Source organism: Taudactylus pleione, unplaced genomic scaffold (assembly GCF_031769625.1).
Source record: "Taudactylus pleione unplaced genomic scaffold, aTauple2 ptg000156l, whole genome shotgun sequence".
Taxonomy (NCBI): Eukaryota; Metazoa; Chordata; class Amphibia; order Anura; family Myobatrachidae; genus Taudactylus; species Taudactylus pleione.
This window is the reverse complement of record NW_028284558.1, coordinates 2009487-2024703: the sequence shown is the minus strand read 5'-3', so window position 1 is coordinate 2024703 and position 15217 is coordinate 2009487. Positions and strand designations below refer to the sequence as shown.

Below are 15217 nucleotides of genomic sequence, written 5' to 3'. Positions count from 1 at the left end.
GGGATTCATTGGTCTCTACATATTCTCTATATACTTTCAGTTGTAACACTTAAGACTAGTAGGCTTGTCACAGGTTTCAGATGTGTAAAATCACCAAGTTACCTTCTTAATAATCTCCTAAAGGTCTTTACTTTGTTTGTTTTGGGACTCAGAAGGATGACAAGATGCTTACTGGACAAAATGAGGATACTGTCACAGATGTTGTTGTTCACTTTGACTGCCTGGAGAGAAATATATATAAATAATCATTCTCTTGTGCATTCAAAAAGTCAGAAAGCATTATGACATTTTGTTGCATTGTTTTTGAAAAGCCTGTATAGAACAATTGTATTGTGGTTTATCTGTTAGAATATAATATATTGTTGATGTATTCTTCTCACCTGCCGGCACCGCTGCGCCCCTCAATTGTGAGGCCTTTTTTTCTTTCAGTGCAACAAAGGAAACCCATAAAATTGCATGTAACACACCCTTCTCTCTCTCCCTCCAACTCTAAAGGCCAAATTATAAGTCAGGAGTGTACAATATTTTTCTCACTCCACCTGTAACTCTTAATTGTTTCACCTTTTTAGACTTGTGTATGTTGATTTGCTTGTTGTCGGTGCACCACAGGGTGTTAGCATTGAGATGCAAAGAAGAAGAAAAAAAAATCAGAGGGTGAGGCCTCTTACTGGAAGGGTTGTTCTCTGTGCGGATGTGAGCTTGCTGCCTAGTCTGGTGTATGCAGATAAGATGCACTGCGTACAGTACTGCTGTAGATCACAGACCTAGGGGGTTTTGTGAATCAGCAGCACACAGACTTCCCTTATTTCCATTCATTACACTAAGGATGAAATAAAATGTGTGGGCATTATCCTGACAGAAGAGGCAGGATACCAGGGGCATTGGTCTGAAAGCTCTCTTTTGTCAGCATTTGGCTTACTGTTCATGCAACACTTACTACACAAGGGTCAGATAGCACGCCAAGCAACTGTATCATATTGGCTCACTTGCTTCAACGTTCTGTCTTCCAAAGTGACATCAATTGGCACGTGTGACTCCCCAACGTAATCTTTTTGTGTTCTTTACAGAGGAGTCCTAATGATGGGTTTTATTTGTGTGATTAAATAGGTAAAGATAAGGCATACTGGAACCGTGTGAAGTGCATTGGTTAGGGTGATGCCAAATTGGCACAATATTGTACTTTCACGCATTTGAATGTAGTAAAAACAAATGTTATACTATGGTGTTTTCACAAACGCAGTAAAGATTTATCCATAAAATTTGGTATACCTTTTTTATTCTACTTTTGAATACCACAAACTAGCATATCACTACATTTTATATAAGCATGCAGAATGTAAACCCTTAACTATAGTTTATTTTAGCCCTCTAATTTAAAACGCCTCGTGTTTCATCATTCAGGGAGGGAAAAATGACAGGTCTGCTCTGTGTGCATATGGTCTGGGAATACTAGTGAGGTCTCCGGGTAATGCAGCCTCCTGTGACTGTTTCATAGATGGCTTGGCAAAATCGGAGCCAGTTAGCTATTTACCTGTAAATATTAGAAACTAATATGGTCCTATAAACCCTCCTGAAGCACAGGATGCAATAAGAGCCAACAAAAATATACATGTGTTTTCCTCATGAAACCTCAAAATGTAGTATTCTGAATAAGCGCTTCTGCAAATGATGCCTGATGCACATAAGTGTCACTAACAAACTAAAAAGTAATATATCATTGATATATAAATTTCACATACATGTTATGAAGGTCCTGTTACATTGCAGTGGCCCACCATTCCTAATTACTAAAGTGCGCCTATCCCATCTATACGGCACAAGTGGTGCAAGACCATCAAAAGTGTAGTGTTTCGTCACCACGTCCGTTTGTGTGGTTTTGGTAGAGATGAGCAGTTCGGTTCCATGCTGTTCTTTTCGCCAAATCAGCGCAAGTTCGGATTTATCTTAGTGGCTATCCAAAACACGCAAGAGCTGGATAGCCAATAAGATGCTGTTTTTCATATCCAAACCTAACAGAGTAGAACCTAACTGCTCATCTCTAGGTTTTAAGCTGGGTACACTCTGACAGATATATTGGCCGATCAATATCTGGTGCCCAACGGCCAGTGTGTACCGGCGATATGTCTATGAACGACGTCGTTCGGACATATCTCGTCGGCTGTACTGCACAGTCTATGGAGAGATATATCTGCAGATATGCCTGTCCATTAGCAAGTGTGTACGGGCGGCCTGCCGACTGCCTGTACACATGCAGCAGGGGAGGGGGGGAGGACACGGCCCCAGGCTAGCGGTACCCGCGGCCAGGAGCAGATCATGGTCGTTCAGGGTGTATGACCGACCATCATCTGCAGATATATCTGTGCTGTGTGTACCCACCTTTAGTTAAATGTTTCAAATTGTACAGTGTGCCAAACTTTTTAGGTCTTAATAGCTTTTTAATGAGAGAGGAATTAGCTTGTTTGATGGCAGAATCCAATTTCTGAATTTAATCAAGATGGCAAGCAATTGATTATTGATTTTCAACTAATTTTGTAGTCATGCTTTTGTTTCCCAGAGATCTGAAGGATTCTTTGCCTCTCCATTTTGTCAGCTTTAGTTTCAGATAAGATAATGTTAAGCTGTGTTAATTATACATTCTTAGTACTGGAAATTAGTTAAGTGCATTAGGCTACTTACAGTATTTCATTTAGTACCCTAAAATTATATTTCTGATCAACCATTTTCATACATATTAGGGGGCATTTTAGCATAGTTAGGGCAGCTAACACTTGGCAGCTTATGCGGGCGTTTAAGGTCGCTAATATAGCAATGTTTATCCATGTCCTGTATTGTATTGTAAGTCAATGGTTACTTTTTTGTCTATGCACTTTGTAAGGTGCTGCAGAACACTTGTGGCGCCATATAAATAAATGATGATGATGATAATAATAGTTCAGGCTGTGGAAGGGATTCATCCTCAGTCGAGGTTCCGATGGGAACAGTCCTTAATCCTTTCCAGGAATGCTCTACATTACCAAAGACTTTTTGACCTCTGAAGTCCTCTCCATTTTGTAACATTTCCTGCCTCCTTTATGTATAGGAACATATGCTTTAGTGTTTTCATTGAGAAAAATGTAAAACTGCATTTTTGAACAAAACGTCTATACAAAGTATGTATAATAAAAGTTATCTCAAAACATAATCTACATTATGAGTCCATTTTGTTAGCAAATATCTAGTTATAATTTAAGGAGAAATATACTCCCAATAACCCTATTTTGCAGACAATTCAGATGTCCTCTATAATGCAAAGTAGTTTTTCCATTTTTATTTTCCTAAATAAACCTGCATTACTTGAGGGAAGATTGGACCATCTTATCATTTATTTAAAAAAAAAAAAATACTTCATATAAAAAAATATTGCAAATATTTTTTCATAATTATTTTTTTTTTCAGAATTTTTATATTAGATTTAAATTTGAAAGGAGTTGTCTCAGTGGTCACTTATTACCTACACATATTGCTGATGGCTCTGGTTAAATTCCCAAATCATCATGTTATCCCATGAATATGAAATTGCAAACTCCTTTTGTGTAGGGAAGTTTCAAATTGCCAACTGTAATTGGATTTATGTGTGTTGAGCTATCCCTTTTTCTGAGTTGTCTAGCATAGGGTGTGAATGTATATTATCCGGTTATAGGTGTCATTGAATGACAGAGAGGGAAATCCACTCCCACCACGCCTCCATTGTGGGACCAGCTGTAAATGAAGCAACCACTCTACTCCTAATGGCATTGGTTAATAGATAAAATATTCAGTGTTTATCTCATCTCAGTAGGGAGGGTCTGCCAAAGTATTCATTTGAGTGGACATTTACCACTATAGATGCCAAAAATGTGGGTGTCTTCCAATACATAACATTGTGGTTTGCACCAAATCGAATCAATTTCTGGAAGTTACTAAAACTTTTAGAAACAAAGTAGAAAGAATAAAAACAAAGTCAACAAAATGGTTATACGCCATATGTTTTTACTTACCTATTCCTTACTGTCACCCTGCAAACATCCACTGTTACATTGGATATTCTTTAGTCTGTAAAATGTTTGCTTAGGTGCTGACCCCACAGGGCGATGGGAGGGGCAGACAGAGGGGCTGCAAAGCTATGTACTTATCTGCTGCAAAATAAAAGCAACGGCATGACATCTAAAAATGTTTCCCTGTATCTGCTTCTGAGAGATTATTTATTTTGTTTTTATATCCTTGTCATTCTATGTTTGTTTGTTTTGAACATTTGAAAATGTTCCTGGACTACAACAGAATATTTTACTATTTTATTCTGAAATATATATATTTTTTTCACCTGAGCATTCTGATTATTGTGAGGGGTTTATCTCTTAGAGTGACTTTCAAGCAGATTAACTGGGCATTACTGCACATGAGGAATTTAGCAGTTTTTCCCTAGTGTTTGGCCTTTTTAAAGCCTATCCAGTTTTCGCTACCCAATAAATTGCTTTGTTGTACACACATTTTGCACAAAAATGTTTTTTTTTTTTTTTTAACTGTACAAACAGTGAGATTGTTGATTTAATGAATAATGTACCATATGAAATAGTTTCGGCACAATTATTTTGATGTAAACTGGGGCGATTTCAGGCTGTAAACATTAGAAGCTAAGAAATGAAGGAGCACTTAATGATAGTTATTAAAGATTTTTTTTTTTACAACATAAAATACAAACCTCAAAATAAAATACATCACTTTTTTATTTTATTACATGTAAACCTATACTGATCATTTCCTAAAATACTGATGTATCCATTTAATTCTAATAATGACTATTAAAGATTTGTCATATTTTTTTCACCATTTTTTTTTTTTTTTTTTTTTTTTAGTTTATTTCTAGCTTAATTTGTTGTTTTGTTGTATTTGCTTCTGAAGATCGATTTGACAGTGATTTTTTTATTTTTTTTTTCTTTAAAATCATTCTATTACTGTATTAAGTTGCAGCTGTGTATCGTTGAAAACTGGCTACTTAATTATATTTTCCATTTCACTAGTCAAGCAATACATAAAATTATTTTTTTTTTTGCATACAATATAACTTTTGGCAGTAAATCCCTCTTTGTGGTGGCATGGTAAGAACAGAGCATGCAAAAGTGATAAACAAATTAGGATGTTACCTAACAAAATCCATTTTCTATTTAGTTTTTTATTTTTGTAAATTCTTTCAAATGTGGATTGCTGTCTGTGTAAAGTTATAATGAGGGGTTTGTATAGCTATCTGATAGTTTGTTCAGCTTTATGCATTTGAAATATTAAATTCCCAGGAAGTTAAGATGGATTCCTCCCTGGTGCACTATGCCATTTGCAGTTACTATGGTTACCAGGGGCAGCAGAGAGTGAAAATTATTTCTAATACTGAAACCATAACATTTTATAAAGACAGGGTGCAGGAAATATTGAAGGGGTAAGAACCTGACATATGTGTTAAACAGTCTTTTATTATGTAAAGAATATTAGTTTCCGGCAAATTAAGCTGCTGTTGGAAGTTAAATTATAATTTTAAGGACAGTTAAGATACTTTTGTTTTCTATTGCTTTATCGTATCAGATTGCGTTCAAATTGATATTAATAAAATTTTAACTTGTTTTTGTTTTTTTTATAGTTTTTGCTTCCGTTCTTTTCTGTAGAAGTAATTCACAGTTCTTGGCATACAATGGCAGCAAAAGCGATCATTAGTCAGAGTATATAGATTCACTTTTGTTAAACTGAAGATGCCAGATACAAACTATTTTTGAGAGAGTTTGCATTGTTATTAGCCACACATGGTAACGTATGTTTTTAAAGTTATTTTGTACAACATTGCCGCAGCACGGTTCTGTCTTGTTTTGTGTATTTGTCGAACAGATGTTGGAAATCTCTCTTCAAAGCAGCTGGGGTTCCCACCCAATGCATATCATGGAAGACGTTCCGGTCAAGAAGACCTGCAGCGTACAGAGAATTGCTTGTGGAATTCCAACAAGACCTGGGAAAATGTTCTCATATGCAGCCCTTCCTGGAACAAGATATTTTTTTTTTAGGTTTTTTTTTTCTCTCGTTAAAATTTGCCTTATGGAGCAGGAAAAAAAAGATTAAAATTTTCTGCAAATAATTTAGGTTTACAGATGCACATTGAAATGCACAGCCATTCCCAATAAATGTTTCAATCAGAGTTTTGATGACAATGATTTATGATACTGTGGGACACATAGCGGTTTATTGAGAAAGCTGCTTGCTGTTGGTTGTGAAAGGAAGTCTTTGTCTTTTGAAGATGCACAAAAATGTGTTTGCTCTTAGAACCCTCCCTGACTTGTATATGTTGTGCTTTGTATAGCTTATGTACAGTCTATATTTTACTGTGTTTGTAATATATGTATGTGTCAGGAAGCAATCATTGTGTTTAGTTAACTAAGTATCAGAATTGCAGTAACCTTTAAAACGCCACCAAGACCTAAAACCTAAAGTGCACCCATAGCTTGGTGGCCATTTTGAGGGCTGAACGAACATTCATAAGAGTTCAACCTATAAATGTATTCGTACGGGCACTACAAAAACTTTGTTTTGTTTACTGAATGTGATAGCAGAGTTCTTATTTGCAGTTTAAATTCCATCTTTCAATAATTATACAATTATACAGCTTAAAGAGTTCAGAACATGAAGTCAGAATTGCATCTTTAATTTTGTTTTTTTTTTCTTTCTCAGATTTATTTATAATAATATTTATCTCCATAATAGTACTAGATCAGAACATGTAAGGCATGGCGCTCTCGGAGAGCTGTGCCTTACATGTACTGATCTATTAGTATTGTGGATTTATATATAACAAAAGCAAAGGCACTCTGGTAAATAAATATGTATATGTGTGTGTGTGTGTGTGTGTGTGTGTATATATATATATATATATATTTTAAATAGGCCAGCAATGCAGTAAATTACTTGCCTTGGTGCCCTCCTAGGTGTTCACTCGGAACAACCATACATGTAGCACAGAAAGAGAGGCGGCACTCACAGGTCTTGCAGAGGAAAGATTCAGTCTGACAACTTTGTCTGCCTTGTTCAACAAAGTTGTCAGACTGATTATTTCCTCTACAAGACCTGTGAGTGCTGCCTCTCTTTCTGGTTTTTATATATATATGTATGTATGTGGAATTTAGGTACAGTTGAAAGATATGTGTTGTGCAGATTTCATAGTACAGTGGCAGACATGCAAACGGAGTCCTACATATGTTCTGACGGACGAGGGTGAGAATGCCACAATAACTGTCATCACACATTTTTAATGGTTTCCCGGTTAGTTGTGCTCATTCTCTCCTATCTCTTGCCATAATGGGATAGGTTATCTGTGTGTGCTTTGCCATTCATCTACAGGCCATTTATTCCTCCATTCTGCGTAAACTCGCCACCTTTTCAGGAAATAATGCTGACTTTCCAATTTGTTATGTTTCTGCCCTAATAACTCTGGCACAGAGTTTCATTTTTACTGGCCAGACGTCCTAATTCCACAGCCCAAAGAGTGAAAGGGGGGAAAAAACACAAACACTACCACAAACACAACCAGTTTAACAATCTCTGTTCCTGGGATGTCTGAGCAATGTGTAATCTCTTAACAGAAATATATCTGCAATTTAGGTTTAATTTCACCTTATACTTAAAATAAATGTTGTTTTTGAAAAACTTTAGCACTAGCTCTGCCAATGTGAGATGTACAATGGAACTGCAGGGGCCACGTTGCCATGAAAATAGTAGAATGCGTTTTTTTTGTTTGTTTGTTTTTAACACGTGACCGTAAAGGTTATATTGCCTGGCTGTGTTTACTTATTGAATTAAACTGCAATATTACTCTGCAGTTATGGAATGCATCTGTACATGATTAATGCAACAGTGGCATATTCTATAAACCCGTGCATGGCAGTTTTGGAAACTGTCATTTGTGTTTGACTCTTTGAGTGCGTGGTTTGGTGCTACAGCAATAAGTGTAAAGCGCAACAGAATATATTGGCGTTTAAATAAATAATGTTAATAAATAAGTGGCATCCGCTAGTGAAACTATTTTCTCTTAACATTTTTGCCTGACATTTTTTGGGAAATGGTTTGAATACAGAGCATTATATAATTAAATAGCTGAAGTATCCGGCGTTGCCCAGGTTTAAATCTTCAAGTTAAGTTTTATTATGTGATGTCGTTCAAATCTATTCAGTGGAAGGCCCAGAAGGAGCTCCCTGGGTCAAAGTTCTGCCAAGCACACTCTGCCGTGAAATCCGACCGGGACCCTAAACACTCCATTAGGCATCCCAGACCAATTGCCACACTTCTGTGAAGTTTTCATCCAAATCCATCCATTGGAAGGCCCAGAACAGGCTCTCCATGTCAAAGTTCTGCCCAGCGTACACCAACAGGAGGTCCAACTGGGACCTCAACCCCCCTAGTATGTCTTCTGGGATCCAATGTTACCACTCTGAAGTTTTCGTACAAATCCATCCAGTGGAAGGCCCTGAACAGGCTCCCCGGGTCAAAGTGCTGTCCAGCGTACACCAACGGGAGGTCTAACCCCCCCCCCCCACACTTAAAACCTGGCCAGGATCCAGCTGGACCACCTTGCGTTTGTTTCAACCTAATCTATGCAGGGGTGTCTGAATGCATAACCGGACAGACACACAAGCAAACAGATCAATTCATTTTTTATATAAGATTTGTTATGTTTGAATTAACTTTCTCATGTCCTGCTCTGAGAACTCTAGATTATGAGTGGCTACTGAAGGAAAGTAGTTTAACACTTTTATTTTTATTTATTCAGAAAATGCAATTTTAACATAGTTTCACAATTGATATTATAAACATTCTTGGCACCTACCAAGAAATCTGCCCATAGGTTTTATATATGGCGAATACTAAACATTTTCAGCAATGTTTGTATGAGAAATGTAGTGCGGCTTTCCTATTGGCTTCTCACTTCCAGATCACCAGTTGCCTACAGCTAGGAAGTGTAGTATGCATTGGAAAAACTGCTTTCTCCAAAGAGCTGGAAATTCCATTTGAACGTTTTTTCCATTCTGCCAAGATGTAGAAACTATTCTGTATCGAGTACTATGAGGTGTAAAGTGTTCTTAAAAAAATAAATTGTTAAATATCAGTGCCTATGGGTTTACAGTGCCTTTTTTTTTTTTTTTTTCCCATCTACAAAACCATTTTGAAAATAATGTCCCCTGTATGTTTAATTGTCCTAGAGTGCAGCCTTCAATCTACAATAGGGGAACTTTCTATTTAATGGTGTTTGACATTTTGAATTGTCAGAAGCCTGAAGTGCTCTGGAAACTCCCAGCTTCCTTCCTGTTCATGCTGTTGTGCGAGCTGCCTGTGCAGCAGAAATGTGGTCCAGGAGAAGCCAGTTCTCTCCACTGATTGAATAATTGTTGCACTATGAACAGGTTGGCAAAACATTAGTTACAAAACGTTCAGCTTCACTCCCACGTAGGCTGTAGTGGTAAAGATCATATCCAAAGTACAATAATGAAACCTACTTGCATCCAATAGCTTATTCTTGTGCCGCAGTTCAGGCACACTGATGTCGTTTAATGTGTCTGTGAGCTGCTGAATGCATGCTGATGTAATCTGTTCTCTTATGCGGTGCAGTTGCGATGACAAGGTGTGACCATTAAGACTAGAGATGTGCGGGTTCGGTTTTACTCGGTTCTTTATTAGTTCGGATTTATTTTATTGGCTATCCAAAACGCGTGATAGCCGATAGCCAATAAAATGCCATTTTTTAAATCCGAACTTATCCGAGTAAAACCGAACCCGCTTTTTCATTCATTTACCTACTATTTGACAGATACATCATGTATTGATTTGTGGACTTTGTGTAGTGTGGTAACTATTAGTAAGTAGATAGGATTAAGATGGGTTTAGGCAAACTGGCTCTCCAATTGTTGTAGAAGTAGAACTACTGGTCTCGGTAAAACCTACCAAGCTGGTGGTAATAAACCACTTAACCGAAATATATGGGGTTCTCTTATATTACAACTCTTGGCAATAGTTTAGCGACTGGTTAGTGATGACAAGGTACCCAGCCTGTACGATCATTGGTGGTCCCCACGTGGGCTGATATATGCCATATTGTGGTCGATGCAACCCTCTTATTTTTATTTCAAGTCTGATATTTAAGGGACAGTTGAAATAGATTTGACTGCTTTTAATAGTTCCATGCTGGGTTAGGTTCCTGTTTAGTGGCTGGTACAGAGTTGTGGACATTTGATTGGAGATTTGATGGGATAAGAATGTTGGGAAAATCATGTGAATTGAAGTGATTTAGACCCAGCTCATTTGGTTGGTATCATGCTATTTGTTTAAAGGATCAGTACTGCTAGTCTTCAGCATGATGTCAAAATACACCTTGCTCACTTATGTTTTATCGAGCATAGAAGGGCTGTCAGAATGTGACCATTCATGTCTTTGAGGCTCCCATGTGGAGCTATAAAAAACAGCTTTATTATTTCATAGTATTTGTAAATATGTATTTAGACTTTTGGCTTCTCCATGAGACCCTGCTCGGGTCTGCTCAGAGTTCTGTCTAAAGCTACTGTACAAGGGAGAGTTGGTTAGTTCAATAAGAAAAGGAATAATGGAAAAGTCAGAAAAAGGGTTTTCATTTGCAAAACAGATATACAAAAGATAGGGAATATATTTGTAAATCTCTGCAAGCACTTTCCATGCACATAGTGAAGAGCGCTTGCGGGTCCAGAAGCTTCTGCCCTCTACTGCATTATTTTGGTAATGTTAACCTGGTAATACATTGGTGGGTGCTGGCCACCCAGCCATCCTGAATCTTCCCTCCTAGACAGAATATTCATAATGGTTGGCCCACCAGAGGTGGCAGGAGCTCCAGGATGGGTAAAATCTGCTAGATGTTGTCTATTGATTTTAAGCAAGTTGCAAAACTTACATATTTGCCAGTGCGACATGAGTTTTTGTTTAAAACATAGCACTGCCTGACATGCACTTGTGTTATCCTGTTTTGTTTGTCTGCTCAGTGTAATGTACTGCTATGCACCATTAGGTGGAGTACCATTCCTGACAAGTAGGGGTGGCCACCACTATGTGAAGTGTAGTCATTGGTCTTCTGATTATAGCAGCCAAAAGACCATCTAATGGAGACTGGTAAAGGGATGTTCAGTATGAAAGTATAGACATGGTAAATGCTAGCAATATATTTTTGGGGACTCTGGTTAGTTGATCATTTTAGGAACCATTAGCCACTACCTATTATGATGATCCTAAATGCTGGCCGCAATACCATAAAGAATGCATAAACAGAGTCTGCTCTGTCGTATTCCTGTGTGCACTGCACTGATCTCTGTATGAGGTTCTGAAATGTAACGTAGAGAAATCAGAATTAAAGCCGGTGTGTGCAGCAGGGTTAGTCAGGCTTCCATTTCCATTTGATCCTTATGCATTCCACTCCTTTCTTACATCCACTTTTCATTTCACTTCCCCGTATGTTCCTTCGCTGTTCTAATCTCAATGACTTCACTCCTTACAATTCTATTTCCCCTTCTCTAATTCTACTGTTATACTGTCCGCATAATAGGGTTTTGTAATCTGCTGCAGAGTCCGGTTAATAAGTGGCGTTAGGTAGTCGCCCAGGTGCCCCTACACACGTAACTGCATCACTAGTGTGTGGGGGCACTGTGGCTTACGTGAACTGGGGTTTCTTTTGCATAATGTGAACTGGAGCACTACAGTGTGTTTAACACATTTGTGGTGCTTGGAGTATATACACACACTATACTTTCTAAGACCATCGCCAGCATATCTTAGTGACAATATTATTGGTAGGGCCCCCAACCAGTTATTTGCAATGGGCCCCCCACAAATCTTATTCCAGCCCTGTCACCACAACCAAAGAGATTTGCTGTCATTCATCCGATTGTACCCAACTGGAAGCTGACTGTGGATTGGTTAGTCACTCACAAATAGTTAGTGTCATAGCCTTATTGCACGGATAGTTAATAAATTGCCTAAAATGTATTTACGTCCACATGAGTCCTCCTACAGGTATGTGGATATAATCCTGACCGTGGGGACTCCTGCGCTTAGAATGCCAGCATCTAATGCCAGGTGGAGGTTTAGGGTTTGGTACTAAAAGGGTTTAGAGTGCGAGGAAGGGGAAGTTTGGTTTAGGCACTGGGGGAGTGGTGGAAGTTAGGTTCAGGTAGTGGGGAGGATTAGGGTAGGGAGAGGATACATCGTTCGTCGTTCAAATTTATCTGCTAATGGCTAGGTACAGAAGAAAACTCTTTTATTGCTATTGTTCCAATATTTATTTCCAGGATGTTTAAGCTGGCTCTGTTATATTTACTTCAAAGCATCAGTCGTCATTTCTTAGTTTAATCTGCGTTCAAACATTCACAATTGGTTACTCATTAGAGATAATCCCCGTGCTGGGTATGTAACTGTTTTACGCTCTTATTTTTTTTTACAGGAAGATTTGACATCACACTTTGTGCATAATGCTTAAGAACGTGTGTGTGTGTGTGTATACCGCAACCAACAACTGCATTCCTCTCTAGGGCTTTGGTCGTCATTCAGACTATTTTTGACATTGCTTGCATACTGCAGTTTATTAGTAAATGCACTGGGTGGATCGATTTATAGTAAAAAGGTTCAATACGGCCTCGCTTCCTCAGATATATTGAAAATAACAATCTGTTTGTATAATGTTTGTTTAACATGTCTGCTATGTACAATTGTGTAACCATACACATGCCAAACTGTGACAATTGCTTCAGTCCCTGTTTTTTGCGACTGTATTTCTTATAAAATGGAATTATAGCCATAAAGGAACACTGTTAGTTACCATATTACTTTGAAATAAATGTATGTTTGTGTATATATGGATTAATCAGTTGCAGCACGTCCTCACTCCAAATCCTCACCAGTAGGCATATTCAGACATACTTGATCTATATTATCTATGTTTCTTGGAAGCCTGGTGAATGCGCTCTTATTTTTGATTGAAATATAATAGTGGTGCTACAGTGGGGTACTACTGAGGTTTCTGAGCACCCCAGTAGTTCTGGATGTATACTGAGAGTGCCGTTCATACCGTGGAATGATTAGAGTTTACTCCATAATAAATCCACGTGATTGCTTTACCTGATTCCATGACATTTTGACCACTAGAGGCACTGATTCATTTAAGACATTAGAAATGTCATTTTTATTTATTGCCTTTAAGTCGCATTGAATGCATAACTATTGAGGCTGTTTCCCTGTGCCTGGCCTCATGTGACTTGTCCAAGGGTCAACATTTTTCTGATATTGTTATATAGGTAATGAATACTCCTACTTGGCTGCCTTTCATGCTAAGCTTTACATGTGTGCTGGAAGATGAGGTTCTCAATGTACTTCACATCTTCTATGTAATAAAGTGAAAACCGTTCTCGGTTATGTACAGCATAAGGAGGTTCTCACTTATACAGTCTGCTGCTGTTTTTGTGCATAGATTTAAGACTTTAAAGTCACTTATAATACATTGGGGAAGTCCGTTTGACCAACTGTTGGTTTCAACTGAGCCAGTCAATTGCTTAAAACTGGTATATAGTTATAATTGTACTTATTTGTGGTTTATTATTGTTCAATAACTCATTAATTGTACTTATATCGGGCAGTTTAATGTTGGAAACGACCAGCAATGCGCGCTCCCGCTGGTCGTTTCCGATATCAATCATCGCCTGAATATGACGGTCAATCTGCCGATAACAGACTGGCCATGTTCAGGGGTGAGGGAGGTTGCATGCACTGAATGACATATCGTTCAGTGTAGGCACTACAGGGGATGCGACAGTACGATTACAATGTTGTAATCGTACTGTCGTTCCACTATCTGCAAGGGGATATGCGGCTTTACTAGAAATGTGACCAGGCAAAGGGGATGAAGAAATTACAGCAGGCAGAGGAGTCCTTGTAAAACAAAAAAAGTTTAACATTAAACCACATTATGCAAAGATAAGTTTGGAGGTTAAAGTGCTTTTAAGTGGGCTATTAGGTAAGCAAATGATGCGTGAGATCTGTCATTTTATTTTTGCTAGTTAACAATGGCTTAACATCCACCAGTACTTGGCATAGTTTGGCTCTTGAGATCAGACACATGAGAGCGCTATCCTGGCTTTTTATCTGGAATATCAGTAGCTGGAATTTCATGTTGCGGCAAAAACAAATCGCTATGAGAAAAATGATTCCAAGACTCTGGTAACAGGTTCTTTGACAGCTGTTCTATGTTGTGAAATCTTAAAAGAAAAAGCATTTCGGCTTGTTCAGTGTCTTGAGTAAATGGATTCATGCTGTGACGTGTTATGCTGACCATAAAGAGGTTGACTGTGTAAATATAACTAACACCTTGCCGACTGTGTTGGTAAATAGAAGATTATTTCTAAATGCATTCTGAAAAAAAAAAAAAAATGACTGCCTGTATCAGGGGTGTAACTAGGCATTTGAAGGTCTTACAGCAAACGTTTGTAAGAGCCCTATGTACCACCCAGTGGTGAAAAATGTATATACCACATGTAACTTTGACAAGGAAGATGGGCCCCGCTAAGCTCTGAGCCCCATAGCAGCTGCACCCCTTGCACCTATGGCCTGTATAATCCTCTATGTAACACGGTATTGCAGTTTTGGTCTCACCTTTCAAAGGGCTTTTCCACCTTTAAAAAATAAAGTTTACTAAATAATTTCCCTTCTCTAGAATAGTACTTTGGTCTTGCTTCCCCTGGCACACCCAGCATTTGCTGTTTTAGCTACATCCTAGTACTTGCATTTAACCAAAATATATGCTAATCACGTTATGAACCATCGCAGTGGCTATAATTTGCCCAAGGTTGGGGTTTCTTTATTAACAAAGGTATTTATTTCCAAATTAAAAATTAAATGGATAAACCTTTTTGATGGATATATCCACCTTTTTTTTTAATATAATTACTTTTTGGTACATATATTTTAGTAGAAGGTGACTGGATCTTATTATGTCTGACAGCCTTCTCTCTGCATGTGACATGTATAGTATGTCAAACATCCATACATTGCTGCCCTCACTGCAGTGTTCTCCAATATGCAATACATACAGTTGGAAGAGCTCTGAATAATTCTAACAATCTGTCATTGTAGGACATCGTATGAACAGCAAATCAGTTGATCTCTAAAAAAG

General features: G+C 38.0%; 1 protein-coding gene across 5 annotated transcripts in view; it reads left to right on the top strand.

Annotated features, from left to right (window-relative positions):
• Positions 1 to 15217, top strand: part of RBMS1 (RNA binding motif single stranded interacting protein 1) — a 356477-nt gene that overhangs the window by 208612 nt on the left and 132648 nt on the right. The gene's annotated exons all lie outside the window — the stretch shown is intronic.